The sequence below is a fragment of the Colobus angolensis genome, unplaced genomic scaffold, assembly GCF_000951035.1.
Source record: "Colobus angolensis palliatus isolate OR3802 unplaced genomic scaffold, Cang.pa_1.0 Scaffold259, whole genome shotgun sequence".
Classification (NCBI taxonomy): Eukaryota; Metazoa; Chordata; class Mammalia; order Primates; family Cercopithecidae; genus Colobus; species Colobus angolensis.
In genome coordinates, this window is record NW_012115810.1 from 2,452,515 (window position 1) to 2,471,453 (window position 18,939).

At 33.7% G+C, this 18,939-nt stretch overlaps 1 protein-coding gene across 2 annotated transcripts in view; it reads left to right on the forward strand.

Annotated features, from left to right (window-relative positions):
• KCNH7 (potassium channel, voltage gated eag related subfamily H, member 7) overlaps positions 1–18,939 on the forward strand; it is a 469,753-nt gene that overhangs the window by 172,031 nt on the left and 278,783 nt on the right. The window lies entirely within an intron of this gene.

Genomic DNA, 18,939 nt, shown 5'->3' on the forward strand with positions numbered 1-18,939 from the left:
AGTGTGTCATCTGCAAATTCTTCTTTTTCAATTCGTGTTCATTTTTCCTTTGCCTTACTGTGTAAGTGAGATGATATTTACTAGCAATGATGATTGTGGACATTTTTTCTTGTTTCCAATCTTTAAGATAAAATTTATATTTTATCACTAAAAAAAGGTGTTAAGTACTTATGTAAGTATGTTTTGTTGTTTTGGTTTGATATTTTGGCAGATAGCATTAAGGAATTTTCTTCATTTTCTAATTTGCTAGTTTATTTTGTAAAAAATGTAATTAGATGTTAATATTAATAATCTTTTGCTCTATTGAAGATATCACAAAGTTTTGCTGCTTTAATTTGTTTTGCTGCAGTAACCAAGAATCCAATGTCTTGGTGACTTCCAACAAAAACCCTCATTTATTCCTCATGTTACATGATTGTTGTGTGTCAAATATATATGGATTGAGCTCCAAATTTCTCCCCTTTCCAGGGGCCGTACTGAATGAGCACCCCTAACTGGGACATTCTGTTCCCATGGCAGAAAGCAAAAGTGCAAGGGAGAAAACCAAATCATGCAATTGGACATGGTGGGTTATATTTCTTCACACTCTATCAGCCAAAGTAAATCATGTAGCCAAATCCCAGACCCTGGTATTAAGAAGCATGACAGGGTAGGGAAGGAATGAATTATTGTGACTAGATAATACAATCTGATATGTGGTGGTGGATTCTACTAATTGATTTCTTAATGTTAAAACAACATTTCTAGGATTAACCTGACTGATAATGTTGTTTCATCCTCTTTATACATTGCTAGATATGATTTGCTATATTTTATATAAAACCATTGCACATATATCCATGAGTGATACTGATCTCTATTTTTTCCTTCTACTACTGCCCTTCTCTCCTTTTGACATCAGTACAGTTGTAGTCTAGAGAAAATGAATATTTTCATAATCCTTTTGTAGAATACTCTGACAGAATTTGCAAATATTGCACATATCAGTTATTTTAAAGTTTGGTAGAATAGTTTGTAAACATTCTTGGTTGCATGTGAAACTATTATAAAGTATTGATACAACCTTTTAATTATTATTGTCTTTTCCTACATTTATTCTCAAATCAATTTAGATAAGCTACATTTTAATAGGAATTAGTCCAGTGACTCTAAATTTGCATGTTATTCTCAAAATGTAGTTTTGTTTATCCTCTTGTTATTTGGACTATCACATCAGTAAATTTGTCCTGTTTTTCTTTCTTACTTTTGTTTTTTGGTGGGTTCTTTTATTCTTGAAATACTAGAATTTGCCTATTTTATTATTTTATTTTAAATAATATTTGGGCTTATTTTTAAATATCATATTTTAATATTCTCTGTAATTCATCATATGCCTGGTAAGGAGAATTTAAGCTAATAAAAATAAAAAGTTAGAACAATGCTCAGCATACAGTAATCACTATGTGGGTATCAGCTAATACTTTTATTTCTATTCTTCTCTTCATTTCATTAATATTTGTTATTATTTCATACATTCTTAAGTTTGTTGCTGAGTTTATTCATCTTATTTAAAGAAATAAAAATATTTAGTGTTATTATGCTCCTTCTAAATACTACTTTAGCTGTATCTCACACAGTTTTAACTATTTTTGTTATTGGTTGTTTCCAAGTATTTTTAAAGTTTCATTATTGTTTCTTCTTTCAGTCATGAGTTATGTTTACATGTGTGTTTCTAAAATTTTCAAGTATTTGATCTTTTTCAAGTTGTTTCTTTACTAATAATTGTTAACAGAATCATTGTGATCAGAAAATGTGGTGTACATAAACTCAATCTCTTGAAATTTGCTAAAACTTACTTTATGCCTATTATTTAGTTGCCTTTTGTAAATATTTCATGTAGATATTGGCAATGTTTTATGTATTTCATTAAATCAAACTTATTATTTTTGTCAAATATTTTGTCTAAATATATTTGTCTGCTTGAAGTATCTATTGTGTACGAAAATGTCCCACAATGATAATGAATTGATCATTCTTTTTCTTGTGGTTCTGTCAATCTTTGCTTTATGTTTATTGAAGTATATGTTACTTACATGTCATTAGTTACACATAATTTTTTCCTTATAGCTCATTAAATTTCTGCTTTATGTTTATTGTGCTATCTCATTACTTACATGTATGTTTATAGTTGTATAGTGAATTAAATTTTAATCATATATTTTGAACAATTTCCAGTTTCTCTAATATCTTTAGATATCGTTTTACATCTTAAACCTGTATCATTTGTAATAATACAGCTATATCAGCTTTCCTTTGGTTCAATTTGCTTGATCTTTCATTTTTTATTAGAGTGTATTTATTTTTTTTCTCTTTTTGAAAATTTTTATAGATTTAGGTGGTACAGTTGTGCATGTCATGCAGTTATGTTACATGGATATATTGCACAGTGGTGAAGTTTGGGTTTTTAGTGTACCCACAACCCAAATAGAGAACATTGTACCAAATCGGTAGGTAGTATTTCATCCCTCAATTCCCCTTGCATTCTCCCACCTTTTGGAGTTGCCAATGGCTTTTATTTCACTTTTTATGTCCATGTGTACTCATTGGTTAGATCCCACAAATGAGAACATGCAGTTTTTGATTTTGTGTTTCTCAGTCATTTCACTCAGGACTACGTCCTCCAGTTCTATGCATATTGCTGCAAAAAAAAAAAAAAAAAAAAAAGATTTCATTTTTTTAATGGCTGAATAGTAATTCATGGTATACATATTCCACATTTTTCATCCAATCATCCATTGGTGTACGCTTAGGTTGATTTCATGATTTTGCTATTGTGAATAGTACTATTGTGCATAGTACTGCAATAAACATATTAGTCCAGGTGTCTTTCTCATAAAATAATTTCTTTCCTTTTGGGTAGATATCCAGTAGTGGGAATGCTGGATCAAATGATAGTTTTCTTTTTAGTTTTAAGAGATATATCCATGGTGCTTTCCATAGATGAACTAATTTACATTTCCACCAATAGGGTATAAATGTTCCCTTTTCTCTGCATCCTCACCAACATCTGACTGGTATAAGATGGTATCTCATTGTGGTTTAAAATTGCATTTCTCTGATGATTAATGATGTTGAGCATTTTTTTCATGTTTCTTGGCCACTTATGTGTCTTCTTTTGAACATTTTGTATACTTTTAATTTAACTTGTATTTTCACTTCTTAGTCTGATAATCTTTGTCTTTAAGTTAAATTTCTGTTTCTGTTTAAAATAGATGTTCACCTCCTTCCTGAACAATAACAGGACAATGGAAATGTAATTACCTCCCAATTTACATCCTATTCTTTTCTACTAATTTAAATCTATTATTTACCTTTGAATTGTTTATGCAGTCAATATTTTTCTTTTTTTCTTTTTTCTTTTTCTTTTTGTCTTTCTTTCTTTTTTTTTCTTTTTTTTTTGAGATGGGGTTTTGCTTTTGTTGCCCAGGCTGGACTGGAGTGATGTGATCTCAGCTCACTGCGACTCTGCCTCCCGGGTTCAACTGACTCTCTTGCCTCAGACTCCCGAGTAGCTACAACTACAGGAGTCTGCCACCACGCCCAGCTAATTTTTGTATTTTTAGTACAGGCAGGGTTTCGCCGTGTTGGCCAGGCTGGTCTCGAACTCCTGACCTCAGGTTATCTGCCTGCCTCAGGCTCCCAAAGTGCTGTGATTACAGGCGTGAGCGACCATGCCCGGCCAACTGGATACCTTTTCTAATGATCCCTTCTTGCATTTGCACTTCAGACATTCTTTTGGAAGTCATTTTTCTTCTTTCTTTCATTTGGTTGTTTGTTTTAAGATCAAGTTTTGCTCTTGTCACCAGGCTGGAGTATAGTGGCGCAATCTCCCGCTCACTACAACCTCCACCTCCTGGGTTCAAGTGATTCTCCTGCCTCAGCCTCCCTAAAAGCTGGGATTACAGGCACGCTTCACCATACCTGGCTAGTTTTTGTATTTTCAGTAGAGATGGGGTTTCACCGTGTTGGCCAGGCTGCTCTTGAACTCCTGACCTTAGGTTATCCGCCTGCCTCCGCCTCCCAAAGTGCTGGGATTACAGGTGTGAGCCACTGCACCCAGTCTTCTTTCTTGAACACATACTTTAGACATGACCTCAGCACTATTGACATTTGGGACCAGGCAATTCTTTGGGTTGGGGGACTGTCCTATACAATACAGGATGTTTAGCAGCATCTCTGACCTCTACCCACTAGATGCCAATAACTCCAGTTATTATGATCAGAAATGTTCCAGATATTACCAAATATTCTCATATTCTCTGAATGAGGGGTGCAAATAGGGGTACCAAAAATTACTCCTGTTTGGGAACCACTGCTTTAAAAGTGTCCTTGTTATTAAACTCTGTCTTGTTCTTCTGAGAGCAATAGCAAAATAAAAACCTTTCCGAAAAATTGTATACCTCCTAGAATTACAACTGTATGTTGAGAGTTGTTTTCTCTCAGCAATTTGAAGATTCAGTCCACTAGTTTTTGGCTTCTGTTGTTGCTTTTGAAATACTGTCATTCCTTTGAAGCTAATATGTCTTATTTAATATGTTCTGCAGTTTTTCAACGATGTGTCTAAGTTACATCATTTCATTAATGAATGTCAGTAAGTCTACATTTTATTTGCTCTACATTGGATTCATTTTGACCTTTTGAGTTTAAACAGTCACATCTTTCAACGCTTTTAGAAAACTCATCCCTTTGATTATTTTCTACTCATGTTTCTCTGTGATCCTTTACTTGATATCCACCCGAACATATATTGTAACTTCTCACTCTATCCTCTATAATTCTTAAACTCTTTCAGATTTTAAATCTTTCTGACTATCAAGGCTGCCTTTTAGTTAGATTTCTTATATATACCCTCTAATTTTAAAAATTATATTTAGCTGCATTATCTGCTATTGAACACACCTATTAAGCTTTTAATTTCAAGTATTATATTTCTAATTTCCATAACACTGTTCTTTTCCAAATTCATCAGCCATTTTTAAAGTTTCTAAATCTCTGTATGTACTTAGGATGGTTTTTGCATTTGTAAGCAAAATAATTACTGTTGTGTTATAGTTTTCGTCAGGTCATTCCAATACTTAAAATATTTGAAATTGTAAAGCTTCTGTCCTTTTTTTCCCTACTGCCTTTCATTCATGATACCTTATTCTTATGTGTGTTTTGTGAGTGTTTGCTCAAGTCAACAGAACTTTATCTAGGAGAACATTATGAGCCTTACGTGGAAGATTTATTTTCTTTTCCAAAGAGTAGTAGTTCCTGCATACGTCAAGCACTAGGGAAAGTTAGGTGAAACCCTGTATCACTTTAGTTCTATACTTGGCATTTTACAGATGGCTCAGGTAACTTAATTTGAGTCACAGCTCTACATCAATGATGGCTTATAATTTTTAATTCTCATGGAAAGTCTTATCCTCCCTCTACCTGGTAACAAGCTAAAGGAAAAATATTTACTGTGTACTTCTGTTGAGTGTAGTTTACCGGAAGCATAGTCTCTTGAGGCTTTAAGTTTCATGTTGTCATATTTTCAAAGTTTGGTAAACTCTAGACTTTATTATGTCTTGTTATCTACACAGTGAGCAAATGTTCAAATTTAAGCCCACCGTAAACATGGATTGGTAGATGACCTCAGGGTAACTGTCAAGTTCAGATAATAGTTACCTTCCTAGATTTTTCCTTTCCCTTATTTTGGTTTCCTGGTATTTTTCCTACTTTCCTGACACCTCAGCAATAAAATTTAAAATATTTTAAAATAATTCGATAAGAGCTTTCAGCTGTTTTGAAGAATGAATATTAATCACAGAGTCTTTCTGATATACTGTTGAAAATGGAAATCAATTTATATGCTTTTTAAAATCTAGCTTATATAAATAAACTGAAGCCTAACTGTGCTATCTACTTTAATCATCCAATAAATATATATTGAATATATACAACATTCTACTCACTGTTTTAAGCATTTAACATATCATGTGACAGAACAGAATTCATGCCTTCGATGAACTTAGTATATTCTATTGGGAGGAAATAAAACAACAAACACAAAACACGTACATAAAAAGAGTAGCTTTGGACACCGATGAGTGCCATGAAGCAAATAAAGTAAGGTGATGTAGTGGAGTTATCTGAGACAAGGGACCTGATTTAGCTAGGAATTGGAACCAGTAGGTCTGAAGATGTAAAATATTAGTGAAACCTGATAATAAGATGTTAAATATTAGTGAAACCTGAAAATGTTAGTGAAACCTTAACTATGACTAGTTAAGAAAGAAGTAGAGAAAGACTAAGAGTGATATTCAAAATATTTAACATCTGCACATCTGAACTGGCTATAGCTTGGGTCTGATATAAACAAGCTTTAGCCCTATAATAGTAATGCGTCCTTTGTGAAGGGCTGGGAAGCCAGATCAGCTGTAAGAAGAGAACTTGGGGAGCTTAATGCTGAATATTTTCTGGTAAATACTTTGATAAATACTTTTTTTAATATTTAACAATCAGTATGTATATCTACTGTATACTAGCTGAAAACAATATTGCCCACCCCTACCTAATTCATTCAAACGGGAAGGATATTCCAAACAGAAGGAATAGCAGTTGCAAAAGTTCTGAGATACAAATTAGTTTGAGTGTTTGAGGAAAGAAATATAGCAGTGTAACTAATTATATAAGAGGCCATGGTGAAGAATTTGGATATTTTAATAAGTTGAATGTGGAACCACTAGAGTGCTTTATACATGGGAGTAGCATGATCTGATTTACACTTCTAGAAAATCCACCTAGCTGATGTATGAAGAATGAATGGAGGCGGGGCATGGTGGCTCACGTCTGTAATTCTAGCACTTCAGGAGACTGAGGCAGGAGGATCACTGGAGTCCAGGAGTTTGCGAATAGCGTAGGCAGAGTAATGAGACCCTATCTCTATGAAAAATAAGAAAAATTAGCTGGCCATCGTGGTGCACACCTATAGTCTCAGGTACTCAGGAGGCTCATGGGAAGTCGAGGCTGCAGTGGGCCATGATTGTGTCACTGCACTCCAGCCTGGATGATGGAGTGAGACCCTGACTGAAAAGCAGTAAAAAAGAATAGACTACAAGGTATGGTTCTGCCAAAAGAGTGGAATGGGTAAGGTTTTGAGAGAAAATATGCAAGTAAAAAATGATGGTATTCAACAAGAAAGAGGAAATGACAGTGACTAAAGATCAAAGTAAAAGAAAAGATAATTTTTGATGACCAGAGGAACTAAAAGGCCAGGCTTGGGATGGACAGTGGAAATTTCCAAGAACATTGGCAAGGATGTCAGCAGCTAGTTGCTGACATCATCCATAAATGATATAACATGATCAAGAAGCTAGCAAATAACAATAAAAAGAAGTACAGGATGATAAGATTTGATAGTGTGCTTTAAAGGAGTAGTTTTTTTAAGGAGGAAAGGGTAGAGACAGGAAGGAGCAGTAGTGGACAAATAAAACACTTATTATAGCTACAGGTCTTAAAGGCACATGAGGTGTGGGAGAAAAAGAAAAGAAAAAGCACCCTAGGTTTCATTTGAACATAGCAGGGAAACAATAGTCTCAGGAGAGATCAAGTTTTCAGTAAGAGTATGGAAGTGAAGAAAATCATAGAAGAGTTTGGAGATAGAAGGAAGCATTCTTTGGATGCAATGAGAATTCTAAAAGGTGTTGTGAAATGGTATAGGAAGGAGGTTGTGGGGAGGGGTGAGGGGCAGAATTTGTTTGGGATTGTATGGAGTATTTGGAAGATGATAATTAATAACATGTTAGAGAATCCAAGAAGGTTGAGCTTCTAGCGCTGTTGGAGGTGAACAGAAGTGTGAGGCATGATGACATTAGTGCTGAAAATCAGAGCATATAGAAGTGATTGCAAACCAAGGGGCAACTGGCCTCCCGATTTGGTTTAAGTTTAGTTGCCTTCTAGAGCACAAGGTAAGGGAGGATCTAAACTCCTAAACTCATTCTAAGCAATAATTTTCATGAAAGGAAGTCCTTGATGTGGTAATTCTTGTTATTATCTTAATCTACACTAAAATAAAGAATAAAATTATAAAAATGAAAAAAATGTTTTTCTCTATACCCTTTAATTGCTATCCATGTTATATGTGTACCATGCTGTGCCAAATACTAATTTTCACATACCTTATCACATTAATGAGTGCTTTGAAGCAGCAAATTTGAGGAGAGTAAGGAAGAATAAGGAGGCTAGTTAGAGTTGGAGAGAAAAAAACATGCAAGGAAGCAAAGAGGACTGCCTGCATATTTCAATTGAATTGAATTAGACTAAAGAAAATTAATCAGGGCATAGGATCCATGTAGCAAAACACTTGATTATTAAATCATCAGATAATTAGAAGTAGAGAGTGATCAAGATTTTCTTAGTAACAACCCAAAAATGAGTTGCTTATACAAGATAGCAGGTTAGGAATAGTCTCTCTTTTTCTAGTTTGCAACAGCGTCTATTCGTATTTAGAAAATTTTTCTATCATCAGTTATTTAGAGAGGTGTTAGAAAAATAACTCCATTTACTAAATGACAAATTTCGTTTTTCTGGTAATTTCACATTTTTGGTGTCAAACATAACTTTTCCTCAAAATACATAAATAATAAATATATTAGTGAGCTATATTTAAAATATTGTGTTCTTAGAGTCTATGTAAGTTTTTAAAATCTCAATTATAAACAAGCTCATTCTTCTTTGTAGACAATCCAAAATCCTGTACTGTGACTTTGGATTTATTCAATATACCTATAATAAAAATGAGGATTTTGTTTGCTTTTTACACTCAATAGTGATGACAATAAAAGAATACAAATTGCAATTTGACATGGCTTGTGTGATAGAAGATTTTTTTATGATTATTTTAAATAATTTATGTTCTTACCCAATTTATGAAAAGAAATGAGAAATTTAAGAGATCAGACTACATATCAAAATTGCGAGCAAAATTCGAAGGCTTTTTTTCACTTTTCATAATGTTTTTATAAGAATAGAAGTATGCTTTCAAAGTTAATAATAAATGATTTAAAAAATGAGTTGAGTATGACTTGGTTAAGAAAGAAGTAGAGAAAGACCAAGAGTGATATTCAAAATATTTAACATCTGCACATCTGAACTGGCCATAGCTGGGGCCTGATGTAAACAAACTTTAGCCCTATAATAGTGCTATGTCCTTTGTGAAGGGCTGGGAAGTCAGATCAACTATAAGAAGATCACTTGGGGAACTTAATGCTAAATCTTTTCTGTTAAATACTTTGGTAAATGCTTTTTTTCCATATTTAACAATCAGTATGTATATCTACTGTATACTAGCTGAAAACAATATTGCCCATCCCTACCTAATACTTTTATATAAAAGGACCTTGTATATTGCATATGGAATAACTAATATCTTATACAAACTGCAATTTATTACCTGTAATCTATGATATTTCAGTTATTTTCTCTGTCTGTCCTTCCTCTTCTCACCAAGTCTCATGAATCAGTGTAGTGCAGCAAGAACAGGATGCATTTAGAATTAGATTTTTATTCACATCCCAATTTCACTATCAACTAATTGTGTATCAGCAGGCAAATTATTTAACTTCTTTACCATTCAATTTCATCTTCTGTTAAATGAGGCTTGTGAGTTTTAGAGACCAAGAATAAAAGACATCCAGCATAGCACCTGATGTATGACAGTTACCCAATAAATGGTAACTGTTGCTACTGCTTTGAGAATTGGAAAGAAATTGCTAACACAATTATTCACCTGCAGTTTTATCCAGGATTAGGCTTTAGGATGTCCAAGAATCCCCTAAAATTAAAAGTAAAAGAGGAAGTGCACATATGCACTTCTCTGGAGAAAGGGTCAGTGACATTTGTAAAGTTCTTAAAGGGTGTCTTGAATTTAAAAGAGTTGGAAAGAAAAGAATGAAGACAAGTTGGCAGAAAGAGGAGGGGGAATGACATGGAAAGAGAACAAAATGAAGATGAGGGGAAAAGATGGCAACTAAACAGAAGAACCAATGTGCAGAATTTGCAGAGAAAGCAGACCATAGCATTGTCATGGTCTTGGAAAGGTTGAGTTGGTGGAAATGAGCAGAGGAGGTCAGCTAAAAATCAATGAATCCAGACAGAAAATATTGCAGATTTGCAATGGTTTCTGCAGTAAGGCAGTGACTCTTAACAAATTCCTGGGAAGCTATTATATTTTAAATTGCTTCTGTTTCATCTTTCCTTGATACTAAAAACCATTTACATAGCTCAATTTATTGTAATGAATGTTTTACATTGATATTTCTATCCCATTTTGAGACATCCAAGCCATTTCATCACTGTGATATTATCATATTGTCTGATGCTACTTATTCTCAATACTAATATTAGGGTTTGATGAAGCTTATTCAGAATGCTCTTCCCTACACAGGTTAAATGTTTAGATTTGCATTTCAATTTCTATTCACTCTGACAGCTGATCATTTGATTCTCTTGAAAATTTTCAGAGTGGGGAAACAGTTAATGATGGCTTTCTAGAAGAGCAAACTAATCAGCACTACATTAAAAAGGAGAATTTAGTGATAATCAGAATCATGTGTTACTCTGAGAGGACAGTGAAAAAGAGAAATTCAACTTGAATTTATTGTCATTAGTAAATCATCAAGAATTACCATCAAAATATATCCTAAAATGAAGCTAAATATGAAAAAGAAACAAATGTTGATGAAACCATAACAAGAAAAATTTCTGCAAATGCAAATTTTTTTCTCAAACTCATAAAGTGAAAATGTGAGTATTGAAATTAATATTACAGAATACAGTGTCTTAAAATGCATATTCAACAGACATCTGCCATGTGTCTACTCTGTGCCAGGCACAAACTTATAGCAATCATATTGTCACTTCACAATAATGCAATTACTGATTTTACAGATGAATTATCCATGGCTACACAATGTTAATAACAAATAGGTTTACCAAGAACCTGTCATTGTCTTTCATCCTAATAACCACCATGTAAGAGAAGCCTTACTTTTATATCCCTATTCACACCTGTTAAACAAGGCCAAGAGAAATAATTGGCTTATATAGCTGGAAAGGCATCAGAGGAGTAAGAAGAATCCAAGTCTTTTGACCTCAAATTCAGTGCTTTTTATGCTATGTCATATTTATTCATTTACTTATTCTCAGAACAAATATTTATTGTGTACCTAATATTTGCCAGGCATTTATTAAAAGCTGTGCACACAATCATGGTGAATAAACATTCTTATTCCTTATTCTAATGGAGTTTATACACATTTAGGTGAAACCTGTTGTGAACAAGCAAGCAAACAAGGGCTATAAAGAAGAGTAAAGTTTCTTGAGAGCAAAGAAAGGAGGGTGATCACAGAGGACCTCTGAAGGAACTAGCTGTAAAGAGAGAGCTTTCATATGTTCCAGTAAGACAGATGTGCAAAGACTCTGAAATAGCAGACAGACTAGATTTGCTAATTTCTAGTGAACACAACAGTCAAAGACTTTTTTGGCACACAGGATAAAAACCTGTTTTTACTTAGAGAGATCATGTAAATTGATTGACTAGTATTTCAAGTTTCTGTCTATAATTTGCTTTTCCTAAAAGAAACTTATTTGAAAATAAAAGCATATATATTTCACAAATATATGTGAAATCCACAATAGTGTGTGAGTAGTGTGTTCAATGAATGCATTTTACTGTCATCAATACTACATGGAAAATCAGAATTTTAATGCAATCTATTTTTTTTTTTTTTTTTTGAGATGGAGTCTTGCCCTGTCACCCACACTGGAGTACAGTGACACAACTGTGACTCACTGTAACCTCCGCCTCCTGGGTTCAAGCGATTCTCCTGCCTCAGCCTCCCAAGTAGATGGGACTATAGGCATGCGCCACCACTCCAGCTAATTTTTGTAGTTTTAGGTAGAGACAGGGTTTCACCATCTTGGCCAGGCTGGTCTTGAACTCCTGACCTCATGATCCACCCGCCTCTGCTTTCCAAAGTACTGGGATTACAGGCGTGAGCCACTGCGCCTGGTTTAATTTTCTTTAAAATTGAAAAAAGCATCATACAACAGTAGTCTGAGAGTTTGGAATTGCTCCTTTATTAAAAAAACAAAAACAAAACAAAATAAAACTACTTAACATCAGGACCTGTTATAACCTCTGCAGACTCTGAAAAAGAGATGATGCAATAGTTCTTTGGAAACATCTGTTGTTGTCATTGGATCACTCTTTCTTCTCAGTTCCTTTTCTAAACGTGTAGTATCTCCTTCTCAGTATTATATGACCTTTATCCCATGAAGTTTATGATATTTTCATTGCCTAAAATAGCTTCTTACTGAGACATTTTTCATGTATTAGAATTCATAGATCCCTTTCTATACCACAGACACTGAGTTTCCAAGGTATCAACAATATCAACAACTGACACACCTCATTTGGATATGGGGAAATGTTTAGGGTTTTTCCATCTTACAGACTCTTTCATAAATAATCTTCTGTTACATACAATGACCTTTTATGTTCACAAATATAAATAACACTCTCAAAAAATTAAAGATTCCCTACCATATTTACTTTTTCACTGTATTTTATTAAAGATGTAATACTCCACTTTCTGTTTAATATCTCTTTTATCTTTTATAAACTTTCTTTCTTGCTGTGATTTTCTTCCACACTGAATTCTCTACCTTTCCAAATTCCTGTTCAAAACAGGAATGAACTATTTTGGGAACCTTCTGCAAATTTGAGGGATAACAATTGATTTTATTTTTCGTAAGAGATAAAGACCCAAAGAGTTTGCATTGACAGAGCACTTCTCTATAAGGCAGCAGGAGGTAGCAACTGAGCTATAACACTGTACGCTTTGGGCACTGGAATCATAGTATTATCACATTGAATCTTGCATTGGAATGCATAATTCTTCAAAACATTTTGAAAATAATTTTAATTTGTGATAGTTTCTTCAAAATAATAATAAATCAAATATTTAAAAAGTTACTGTAAGATAGTTTCCTAGTCACATAAAGTACTATTTTATTATACAGAACTTTTTGTTAATAATCACTGGGAGGCGTGATATAGAGGAGACAATACTGGGGTCTACTGGTATCTAATAAATTAAGTCTTTTTCTTAGTCCCACCTTGAAGTAGCTGTATGATATACAGATAGTTTAACTTCTCATGGTGTTTATTTTGACATACACAATTTTAAAGGTTGTATTAGATTTAACACATTGTAATATTTCAAGCATGTGTTTTTTATTTGTTTGACAGTGTATAAAAAATAACGGAATTAATTTCTAAACTGAGAAATTAGGAGTTTTTGAACAAATCTAACAGGCAGGAATTCTGGAAAGGTATAGTTGAAATCAACAGCAGCATCAACCAATTGAATATAATTAATGTCTACAGAATACTCATTCAACAACAGCAGAATGCACATTCTTCTAAAGTTCACATGGGACATTCACCAGAATAGAACACATTCTATGCCATTAAGCACACCTTCACATTTAAACTAAAAGGATACTCTCAGACCACAAAGAAATTAAACTGAAAATTCATGACAGAAAGATAACTGAAAGATCCTCAAGTACTTGAGGATTAAATAACACATGGGTCAAAAAACAAATTTTAAGAGAAATTAAAAATACTTTGAACTAAATGGAAATGAAAACAGAACTTGTCATAATGTGTGGGATGCAGAGAATGCAGTACTTAGAGGGAAATGTGTAGCATTGAATGCTTATATTAGAAAAGAAGAAATAAGTAAAATCAATAATTATCCATCTTAGGAAACCAGAAAGGAAGAGCAAATGAAATCCAAAGTAAGCCTAAGAAAAGATATAATGAAATTAGAGTGGAAATCAATGAAGTGAAAATAGAAATTTAATAGAGAAAAACCAAAGAAACCAAAAGCTGGTTTTTTAAAGTGACCAATATAATCGATAACCCTCTAGCCAGGCTAACTAAATAAAAACTGAGAAAACACAAATTATTAATATCAGAAATGAAAGAGGAGATATCATTACACATTCCTTGGATATTTAAAAGAATATCTTCCAAAAGATAAAATACCTTGCCTAGATGAGTTCAATGGTGAGTTCTACCAGAAATTTAAGGAAGAAATTATAACAATTCTCTATAATCTCTTCAAGAAGATAGAAGTGGTGGGAATACCTTCTAACACTCTATGAAGCCATCATTACCCTAATACTAAAACCAGATGAAGGTATTACAAGAAAAAAATAGAGACCAATGTCTTTTATGAATATGGATACAAAATACCTCAACAAAGTATTATCAAATTCAATTCAACAATGTATAAAAAGAATTATATGCCACTATTGGCCAGGCACAGTGGCTCACACCTGTAATCCCAGCACTTTGGGAGGCTGAAGTGGGCTGGATCACTTGAGGTCAGGAGTTCGACACCCACCTGGCCAATATAGTGAAATCCCGTCGCTACTAAAAATACAAAAATTAGACGGGTGTGGTGGCACATGCCTGTAATCCCAGGTACTTGGGAGGCTGAGGCAGGAAAATCACCTGAACCTGGGAAGCGGAGGTTTCTGTGAGCCAAGATTGTGCTACTGCACTCCAGTATGGGTGACAAAGTGAGATTGAGTCTCAAAAAAAAAAAAAAATTATATGCCACTATCAAGTGGACTGTATTCCAGTATGCGGTATGCAAGGCTACTTTAACGTTTGAAAATCAATTAATGGAATCTATCAAATCAACAAGCTAAAAAAGAAAAGTTAAATGATTAAATCAACAGATACAGAGAAACCATTTGTAAAAATCTAGCACTTGCTTATGATAAAAACTCTCACCAAACTATCAATAGAAGGTAACTTCCTCAACTTGATGAACATCTAAAATTATCTAAAGCTGCCATTATCCTTACTTGCACGAAAGTCGTAGTTGTTCCCTCTAAGATTAGGAACAAGGCAAGGGTGTCTCCTCATGCCATTCTTTTTTGACATGTACTGGAAATCCTAACTAATGCAACAAGACAAGAAAAGGAAATAAGGCCAGGCGCGGTGGCTCAAGCCTGTAATCCCAGCACTTTGGGAGGCCGAGGTGGGCAGATCACGAGGTCAGGAGATCAAGACCATCCTGGAGAACATGGTGAAACCCCGTCTCTACTAAAAATACAAAAAAAAAATTAGCCCGGCGTGGTGGCGGACGCTTGTAGTCCCAGCTTCTAGGGAGGCTGAGGCAGGAGAATGGTGTGAACCGGGGAGGCGGCGGAGCTTGCAGTGAGCCTAGATCGCACCACTGCACTCCAGCCTGGGCAACAGAGCGAGACCACATCTCAAAAAAAAAAAAAAGAAAAGGAAATAAAAACTTTATAATTGGGAAGGAAGATATAAAACTCTCCTTGCAGATGACACTATTGTCTGTGTAGAGCCCTCAAAAGAATTAACTAAAAAATCCTCCTGGAACTAATAAGCAATTATAGTAAGGTTGTAAAATACAAGGCTAATGTACAAAAGTTAATCACTTTCCTATGTACCAGGAATAAATGATTGGAGTTTGAAATTTAAAATATAATGCTATTTACGTTAACACCACAAAATGAAATGCTTAGGTATAAATCTAACAAAATATATACAACCTCTACATGAGGAAAACTATAAAACTCTGACAAAAGAAATCAAAGAGGAGCTAAATAAATGAAGAGAAATCCCATGTTCATAGAGAGGAAGATTGTCCAACCTGATCTGTAAAACCAATACAATCTTAATCAAATTCCAGCAAGTTATTTGTTGATATAAATATCAACAAGCTAATTCTAAAGTTTATATGGAAAAGTAAAAGTAAAATATTAATAATATTTAATATTAAAGGAGAAGACAAAAGTCCTAAGACTGACATTACTCAACTTTAAGACATACTGTAAGGCTATAGTAATCAAGACTGTGGTATTGACAAAAGAATAAACAAACAGATCCATACAATGAATTAGAGAATTCAGAATTAGGCCTATGCAAATATAGTCACCTATCCTTTAGCAAAGGAGCAAAAACAATATGATGGAGAAAACCATTGTCTTTTCAACAAATGATGCCAGACAAACTGGACGTCCACACTAAAAACAACAATAACGACAACAAAACCTGAGCCTGTACCAGTAGATTTAGTGTCTGGTAAGCACCCCCTTCCTGGTTTATAGTTGGCCATCTTCTTCCTGTGTCCTCCCATGGCAGAAGGAATGAGGGTGCTCTCCAGGGTATCATTTATATAGGCAATAATCTAATTCCTGAGACCTCCACCCTCCTTACCTAATCAGTTACAAAAGTCCCCACGTCCTGATACCATAACACTGGGAGTTATGATTATTTCAACTTATATATTTATAGGAATGACACAAACTTCCAGTCTATAATACCAAAGCCATCTAGAATTTGTTATATGTTATCTTCTGTGAGTTTTATAGTTTACCTTTTATATTTAGTTCTATGATTCATTTTGAATTAATTATTGTGAAAGTTGTAAACCTAAATGAGAATGGAAAATGGTACAGTCACTTTGGAAGACAGTTTGGCAGTTGCTAACATAAGCTTACGTATATCCAGCAATCATACATTTTGGTATATACCCAAATGAATTGAAAACATATGTACACACAGAAACTTGTATACAGATGCTTATAGCATCTTTATTCATAATTGCAAAAACTTGAAGCAGACAAAATATTTTTATGTAGGTAAATGGATAAATAAACTGTAGTGCATCCATATGATGGAATATTATTCAATAATAAAAAGCTGAATAAACAGCAGTAAAAAGCTATTCAGCCATGAAAAGACATGGTTTAAGAGGGTACTTAAATGCATATTACTAAGTGAAAACACCTATTTGAAAAAGTTACACACTGTGAGATGACAACCATAAGACATTCTGGAAAAGGAAAAACCATGAAGAAAATCAAATAATCGGTGGTTGCAAAGGGCTCAGGGAAAGGGGGAAGAGGAACAGGATGGAGAACAGAGGTTATTTAGTGCAGTGAAACTATTCTCTATGGAACTATAGTGGTGGATACTTTTCATTATAGCTTTTCAAAACCTATAAAGTGTGCATACACTAAGAGTGAACACTAACAGTAAACGATGGACTTTGGGTGATGACGGTTCATCAATGTAGGTTCATCCATAATAACAAATGTACCAACCTGGTGTAGTGTGTGGATAGTGGAGGAGGCTGTACTTGTGTGAGGGGAGAGAGTATATGGGAAATCTCTGTACGTTCTGCTCCATTTTGTTGTGAATCTAAAATTGCTCTAAATAATAAAGTATTTTTAAGTGACGTTTTGCATACAAATGCCATTTTCTAGCAGCAATCTGCTAAAGCTACCTTAGCACCTTTAAAGAAGACCTGCTTTCCAAATCGCCATGGTCCCTATTTAGTCCATTTCTCATTTTTCTTATCTGTAGTCATTTGAATTTGCAATGCTTGAGCTTGCAATAGTCAGTATTTCTTTTAAGCTAAATCTAGCCAAACAAATCTCTGCATTTTTCCTTTGTATTTTTCTACTCTCTTTTGATGCTCCACAGTAAACATGCCACAAAATTCATCATTGATGCAATATGCTCATATTGAAAAACTTTGTTTTCTACTGTATCACCAAAACTTTGTTTTCTACCATATCCTCAAACACGTCAACCAAAATGTAGTGTCCTAATAACATACCCTGGGTGCAGTCTCATAGAAGTGGAAAGAATAGTTACTTTGCTACTTTTATGCTCATCTCTCCTTTCTCATCATTTTCACTAAATCAGCGTGATGCCTTTTCATGCTTCCTCATATTCTCTGTATGCTTTCAATTTATGATTTCTTTTCTTACAAAAATGATGGATAGGAAATTTAAGGGAAGTCAAGGAGATAGAGCAACAGAGAACTGAATTTGAGACACATTTCTATACCCTTACTCCTCATATATTATGTTGTGCATGTGTGTATATATACATACCACTATTTTATGGTCTTTACAGACTTTATGATCTATATAGTCTTTTTATAGAATGTTTAGAAGACTAACATGAAAGTTGTATAGAAACAAGTCAGTGGATTTATTGTTTGTGCTTCTGTTTCTCTAGAAAAACAGGCATCATTTCTTACTTCCAAGACAATATTTACAACAGACTAGCTAGCCACACAGATCTTCCAAATTTCAAAAGGGAACATTTAAAATATGTTTGACTTTCATACTTTACAAAATTTATGTACAGTACAATGGAATCTTTTTGAAGGGCTTGACACATAAAGTAATAATTTTAAGTGACTGTAGATGCACTTAGTTGTATCGTTTTTAATGTATTATATTTTTGTTATTTGTGCCAAATAGTTGATCAGGGAGCTGTTCCTGTGAGACATATATACTAGAAGTGGTTATTGTTTTTATCATTATTAAAGACAAGCATTTTTGAGAACTATTGATGTGCCAGGAGCTATGCTATGAATTGATATGCTATCTCAAAATATGAATACAATAATTCTATAAGCTAGATATTATTATCCTCATTTTGCAGATGAAGCTTTAGATTGTCCAAGATTTCACCACAAATAAATGGAAGAGCTGGGATTAAAGCCTTGATCTGTCTGACTTTGAATCTTGATGCTTTAAAAATATTAAAATTTCATCAATATCTTTAAAAATATTTATTACATTGAAAAGAGGAATAATAAACTTTTTAATTGATCAATTTATTTTTTAACTGATAAAATTGTATATGTGTATAAAATTATATAAGTTCATTACGTACATGATGTTTTGAAATACATATACATTATGGAATGACTAACTCAAGCTAATTAACATATGTATTACTTCACATACCTATTTTTTCTCGTGAGAACACAAAATCTACTCTTACCAATTTTCAAT